General features: G+C 25.0%; 1 protein-coding gene across 1 annotated transcript in view; it reads left to right on the top strand.

The window, feature by feature from the left end:
• The first annotated feature begins 5492 nt into the window (after positions 1-5492).
• LOC117170047 (major facilitator superfamily domain-containing protein 12-like) overlaps positions 5493-7419 on the top strand; it is a 48368-nt gene continuing 46441 nt past the window's right edge. Inside the window, exon 1 of the mRNA XM_033356566.1 lies at positions 5493-5849. The gene's annotated coding sequence lies outside the window, so the exon portion shown is untranslated. The remainder of the gene's footprint in view (positions 5850-7419) is intronic.

The following is a 7419-nucleotide window of genomic DNA, read 5'->3' as shown; positions in this document are numbered from 1 at the left end:
AATTATATAGAGTTGCTAGAGGTGAGGTATTATCAAAAAGTTAGGAAATGTCAGGGAAAACCTGATAGCGTTAGGGAATTTTCGATAAACTAGAGTTAAAGTCAATTTTATTTACATTTAAAAATCGCAAGTATTTTGGCTGAAAATTAATCTGTTTAGGTTTAGGGTGAGAATTCAAACTTATGACATTCTTCGTTGAGAATTCTTCTTTTTTGGTATAAATTCAACAACTTAGTTGGAAGTGGAACTATTTTGTTAAAAATTCATTTATTTGGTTGATGATTCATCATTTAAATTGAAAAGCCTTTTTTATTGCTTGGAATTTCATTCTTTTGTTGAATTTTTTTTCTAGTTGCAAATTAATTTTTTTACTGAAAATTGTCAATTTATTGTCTTACGGAACGGACATGTCACAATTATCCGATTTCTACATTACCGACATTTCTTTTGGAACTTACAAATTCTACACGAAATGACAAATTGAGTTGAAAGTTTTGAAAAATAGAGAAAAATGGCTACGGAACGTTAATGTACTAATACATTTTTACAACTTCAAATTTTTTTTTTGAATTTTGTTTTGGTATATGTGAAAATCCAGTAGCACATAAACGTTCCTTAGTCCTATCTTTTTTTTTTATAAAATTTTCAGTTCAATATTATATTTCGCGTGGAGTTCGTATTATAAAAAAATTGTAAAAACATCATAAAATATTAATAATTATGAACACAAAATCAATTAGATGGTTTGAAATTCCTATATTTTAATAAAAATACGACTAATTTATCTTTTTGGTTGAAAATTCATCTATTTTGGTAGGAAATTTATCTTTTTGGTTGAAAATTAATTTTTCGAACCGAAAATGTAACAGTTACATTTTTGGTCAAAAATATATGTTTGTTGATAGAAATTTTATGTTCTTGGTTAAAAACTATACGATTTTATTGAACATTAATATTTTCCTAAAATTGCAACTATTATAGTTTTTGTTAAAAATTCGACTATCTATTGTAAATCCGTCTTTTTTGGTAGAAGATTACACTCATTAATTACAACTTTATCATTTTAGATAAAATTGACATTACCTGTTTCATTCTTTGTGACATAGAAAATTTAACTATTCTATTTTTTTGTTTGTTAAGAACCAATTTTTTCACTGAAAAAAATAGTAAAAAATTCGGCTTTTTCTTTCTTGATCTAAAATTCATCTTTTGGGTTGAAAGTTCGACTATTTGGTCAAAATTATTGGTTTATTTGCAAATTCATCATTGCTATTAAAAAATAATTTCTTTGGTTGAAAATTCGTTTCTTTTTAGCTGAATATTAATTTTTTTTAATTGAAGATGTAATTACTCCATTTTTGCTTGAAAATGTACGTTTTGAGTTGAAAATTAATTAATGTGGTTAAAAACTCCTTTGTTTTTTAATACTTAGTTTTCTAACTCTAAATTATTGCTATTAAAAATACATTTCTTTGGTTGAAAATTCATCTTTTCGTCTTGAAAACACAACAAAAATGTGTTTAAAAACAAAATATTTTTTGCATTAATATTATTAACTTTGTAGGTGTATGGTTGGTTTTGAAGTATAGATGTTAATATTGTATTAACCCTGAATAAGGCACTGTTTAATGCTAATAATATGTTTTCTATTATTTTGACTTCTTTTATCATTTAAATTTAGCGCCCTTTCCAATTAGTAATTTAATGTTTGTGACGTCAGCTCGCAAGATGTCTGCACACCAAGGGCCAAGCAACAATACCAATTGCATTGGGGTGAAACTTAATTTCCCTTTATAACTTTAAAAACGATTATTTTTCTCATTATTCTTTATTTTTAAAAAGTTATGTGATTAAACGAAAAAAACTTTTCAAATTCTTTTAAACAATATTATTATTAATTGAATAACCTTTATAAAACAAAAAATAATTACTATATACACTTATGGTGAAAAATAACTGTTTTTCTAAGATATTTAAAAAGTCAAGTTTTGTCTCTCATACTATTGGTATTAATGCTTGGCCCTCAGCGTGCAGACATCTTGGATTTCCCCTACCCAAACTGAAATACCTAAAATTAGGTATTTCACGATTGGAGGGGGGAAATCCAAAATGTCTAATCAATTGAATAATAAAATCAATAAATTTTTCGTATCGAATTTACTATTTAAATGAATAGCTTTTGAAACATAATAAATAACATGTAAAAAATTACTTTTAACCAAATAGGTGAGTTTTCAACTAAGAACAATTTTTTTTTTACCAAAAAAGATTATTTTTCAACAAAATACATGAATTTTTAACTAATAAAGATAAATTTACAACCAAACAAGAAATACATAGTTATATCTTCATTTAAGAAAATTAATTTGCAACGAAAAAAATTAATTTTATACTTACATAAGGAATTTTCAGACAAATAGATTAATTTTCTACCAAGGAAGTCGAATTATCAACTAAAAATAAGGTTAATTTTACATTTTAAACCAAAGGTGAAATATTACATTTCTTTAGTAAAAAAAATTAATTTTTATTCGAAAATGACGAATTTTCAACGAAATATAGTTCAATTTTTAAATAAAAAATGTAGATAAAAAAAACTTCTATGCTGAATCTTCAAGAAAGTCTGACCCAATATATGATGTTTACCAAAAAAGTCAAATCTTTAACAAAATGTATGAATTTGCACCCGGAAAAATAAATTTCCTACGAAAAAAAGACCAATTATCAACCAAAAAGATGAGTTTCAACCACGTGGATTGATCATCATGAACTTCCCAATTAAAAAGACTCAAATCGAAAAAAAAAACGAATTTGTCCGTCCACAGATGCCCGAATAATGAATTTGTTTATTAAATTTGTTTTTAAAAATTATGAAATTTGTCAATTCATCATGAAGGTTGCTGAATTTATTATGAAGATCCCAATTACAAGTCTGATATCGAAACAAAAAAGAATTTTTCCGTCGGCAGATTCCCCAATAATGCATTTGTTTATTACATTTGTTTTAAAAAACTCCTAAAATTGATCAAAAAATTATGAATTTTGCTGAAATTGTCTCATGAAGTTCCCAACAGAAAAGACTGGATTGGAAAAACCGAATTTTTCTGTTGACAAGCGCCTGAATAATGCATTTGTTTATTAAATTTGTTTAAAAAATCATCAGATTAATAACAAAATTATGAATTTTGTTAAAATTATCGTTAATTTCCCAATTTAAAAAATTTACATTGAAAAAAACGAATATTTCTGCCGAAAAATGCCTGATTACTGCATTTTTACATTAGATTTGTTTATAATATAAACAATTATAATCAGAAGAGAAATTTTTTCATATAATATTGTTTCGATTCCAATTTCTTGCAACATAACTTGAAAAAACGTGTATTTATGGAATATCGCAGAACAAAATTTTTCAACAAATAATTTGTTGATAACAATTTTTTTTTGTATAATATCTAATAGTGAAATATCTTTAAATAATGTTATTTTATACAACTTAAGCGATTTCAACCATTTACCTGTTATTGACGAGCATCGGCAACGTGAAATAGAAAAAAGGCCATTTTTTCGTCATATTTGTTTATATATACAAAAATTGAAAACCTAATTCAAAAATCAGGCTGGATAACTCTCTTCGAAATCATATTAGCTTTTTTCATATTTTTTTTGTCGAAATCGATGAAGATTTGTGGGCTGTACGTTATTCTGAACCAAACAAGTCATTTTTCTTCCCAATGTGCGGCACTTCTTTAGGTACGAAACCAAAAACTCTTTTTCTTTAGAACAATTTTGTAGGGCATTAAAAAGAAAAATTTTTCTTTTTGAATTTTGAATTTTGAAAAAAAGTTATCTAAAAAATTTTCAAAATACGCGAACATTATTTTTTTACAAAATACATTATTTTTCTACAAAATACATTAATTTTTAACAAAAATATTGAATTTTTAACAAAAATATTGAATTTTCTAACTAAAAAGTTGAATTTATAACTAAAAAGATCAATTTTCAGCCAAACAGATTAATTTTCTACCAGAAAAAGACGAATTTTCAACCAAAAGATTGAATTTTCATCTGCGAAGATTAATTTGCAACAAAAAAATTAACTTTTTTCAAAATACATTAATTTTGAATCAAATAGTTTAAATTTTCCACTGAAAAATATAACTTTTAAACCAAAAATGGAATAGAGTAAAAACATTAAATTATTACCAAAAAAAGACGCACTTTTAATCAAAAAGATGAATTTTCAACCACAAACGTTAATTTTCTACAAAATATATGGATTTTTATTCAAATAGTTGAATTTTCAACTAAAAAATATTAATTTTCAACCAAAAAGTGAATATGTTAATTCTTAGTCATCGAAATTATTTTCAACCAACAAACGAAGAATTTTAAACAAAATAGTTCAGTTGCTAACAAAACAAAATATTATTTTCATCTAAAAAATAAATTTTCAATGAAGTAGTTGAATTTTTGAAATTTATATATTAAATCAAACGTAGAATAGTTATAAATTCAGTCAAAAAAATGTTTTCAAACAAACAAAACAAATTTTTAACAAAATAAATCAATTTTTAACCAAAAACAGAATTTTTTAATAAAAATGATGAACTTTGGACAAAACGTATAAATTTTTAACTAAACAATTGAATTTTTAATTACAAAAGGTCACTTTTCAACCAAATGTCGAATAATTAAATTTGCATTTAAAAATATATTGTTCAATCGAACAAAGAACGAGTTTTGAACATATATAGTAAAGAAGGAGATTATTTTCTGCCAAAAACAATAATTTTAACAAAATTAAAGAATTTTATGCTAAAAAAGATATATATTTAATTAAAAATGGAACAGTAAAATTGAACTAATAAATCTAATTTTTAAACATACAAAAAAAAAGTTGTTTTGTCTCAATATTTCTATTTTCATATATTTCATACAGTTTTGGATATGTTTATATTTTATGTTACCTTCTTCCTCATTTTATTCTTCAAAATTGTTAATTTATTATAAAATTTAGTTTAAAAATGGTGCCCTTTTCATCACTTCCGGTTCCGGTTTACGCATAGCCAATCAAAACATTATTTTGAATAGCACAAATTGCGCAAACTGCCTTAACGCAAGCGCAGTAAGTCAAAATGTCCACGTTGACAATTTGGCATCGATTGAGCAACCTAAAAATCTTTGTCATTGTATATACAAAGAAAATATCGTTGGTATATATTTGAAATTACAGTACAGTAACAAAGATATTCAATAATAAACAATTTGATGACTATAATTTTCAAATGAAATTAAGTTTTGGTTAGTTTATCAGGTGTTATATTTTCGCTGACGAAATAAAATGTTAGGCCATAATCTTCTGGAATGGCGCCCCTTGTTTTTTTCCCCCAAAAATTGTAGACATAAAAAAAAGAACTTATATTACAATCTATAAAAGCTAGACTCCTCTTAAGCTTCCGGCAGGCTTGTAAAAATATACCTGAACCTGTGCCTCGGCCTGGAGCAGAGATGGCATGGATTTGTTTACCAATTTTTAAATTTTGACACTTGTTGATTTCCGCAATATCCGGTTTAATAAGACTGACAAAGTCCATAGACATAATACTTTGTGTCTCCTTTTTTTCCTTATCAGTAAAAAGTCTTGGAAAACCTGTGTGACGCGTGTGACTGATCCAACCATGTTGTGATATGAAAGGAGGAGGGAAAATATCGCTAAAGTACTCATTACGTACCCATTTGTGTCAACATAAATATATATGAAATATAAAAGTGGTATTTTGAATATTTTTTATTTGAACAACAAAGGAAATATCAGGGTGAATAGTTGACAGCTGAAAAGAGAGGTTAGATTTATACTCTTTAGTGTTATTATTGCATATTTTGGCAGATATTAACAAGTGTTTTTATTCTAAAAGTGTATCATCTCAATTTTTTCGTGATCATTTTCTTTGTTTCAAGCAATTATACATATTATTTAAATTTTCGTTAATGTCATTCGCGGATTTATTATAATGTAACATAACCTAACAATAATACATACAATGACCTACATATTTTAAAATGAAAATTTTAATATTTCCTGTGACATGAAAGTATAGAATGAATTTGCAAAAACTAATTTCTCGGACTCATTTGAAAAATGCAATGTAGTGTCAACAGTAACATAGATTTTGAAAAATAGCGAAATAGTGGCATGGCAGTTTTTTAAAAACTATTATTGGTTTTATTTTTAAGTCTTCTGAATCCATAAATTTGGTGAAATGTCTTGTATTTAATTTAATTTAACCCTCTAAGTTCTCTAGAGATTCACTGGAATCCCTTAAAATCTTTTTAATATAATTGATATCATGTTTGATACATTTTTAAAATCCTTTTAAATTTTCTGAAATTGTTCGAAATTCAGAAAAACCCTTTAAAATTTAGAAATCTCGTTTAATTCCTTGGAGTTTTGAAAAATATCCTAAACTCGTTAAAAATCCTTGGAAAACTGACAATATCTTGAATTTAATTTAAATTATTCCTTAAAATTTTCTAGAAATCCGTGGAAATCATTTGAAAACTTTTATTCAGAACTGATGTTCTGCTTGAAAAATTTTTTTAAATCTTTTAAAATTTTCTGAAATTCTTTAAGAACCCATAAACATTTTATATTTCCTTAAATTCCTCGAAATCTTTTAAAAATACGCTAAACTCTTTAAAATCTTTTCAAACGTTTTAAATTTTATTTTATTTATTTCTAAAAGTTTTCTAGAAACCCATTGGAATCTTGTGAAATCTTTAAAATATCCTTGGAATATTTTAAAATGTGCTAAATTCTTTAAAAAAAAACTTTTGAAATTCCTTGAAATGTCTTGCATTTCATTTGAATTTGAATTGAATTTATGATTTTTGTTTTGAATTTCATTGAAGTTTTCCGAAATTCTTTGAAAGCCCTTATCAAATTTTAATCTCGTTTAATCACTTGGAATCCTTTAAAATGCAATGAACTCTTAAAAATCCTCTGAAATTCCAAGAAATTGAGGATTGATGATGATTTAAAATCATGAGTCGTCAAACAAAAAAATTAACTTTTAAGAAAGTTCTTGAAATTTCTACCGAATACTTGAATTTGTAACCTAGAAAGATGATTTTGTAACAAAAAATCTAATAGTGGATTAAAAAAAAAAAAAATTATATTTGTTACATTTTCAACAAAACAGTTGAATTTTCAGTTAAAAAAATTACTTTTGAACCAAAAAAAAGAATTTGTAAAAAGATTTTAATTAAAAATAATAAGCAGTTGGATTTAACCAACAATAACGAATTTTCAAGAAAACACTTGATTTTTGACCAAAAAAAATTGATTTTCTACCAAAAAGGCGAATTTTCAATAAGAAATTGAATTAATATCAAAAAATTTAATTTACAACTAAT

Source organism: Belonocnema kinseyi, chromosome 3, assembly GCF_010883055.1.
Source record: "Belonocnema kinseyi isolate 2016_QV_RU_SX_M_011 chromosome 3, B_treatae_v1, whole genome shotgun sequence".
Lineage (NCBI taxonomy): Eukaryota > Metazoa > Arthropoda > Insecta > Hymenoptera > Cynipidae > Belonocnema > Belonocnema kinseyi.
Note: the sequence above shows the minus strand (reverse complement) of the source record. Positions and strands in the feature narration are given on the sequence as shown.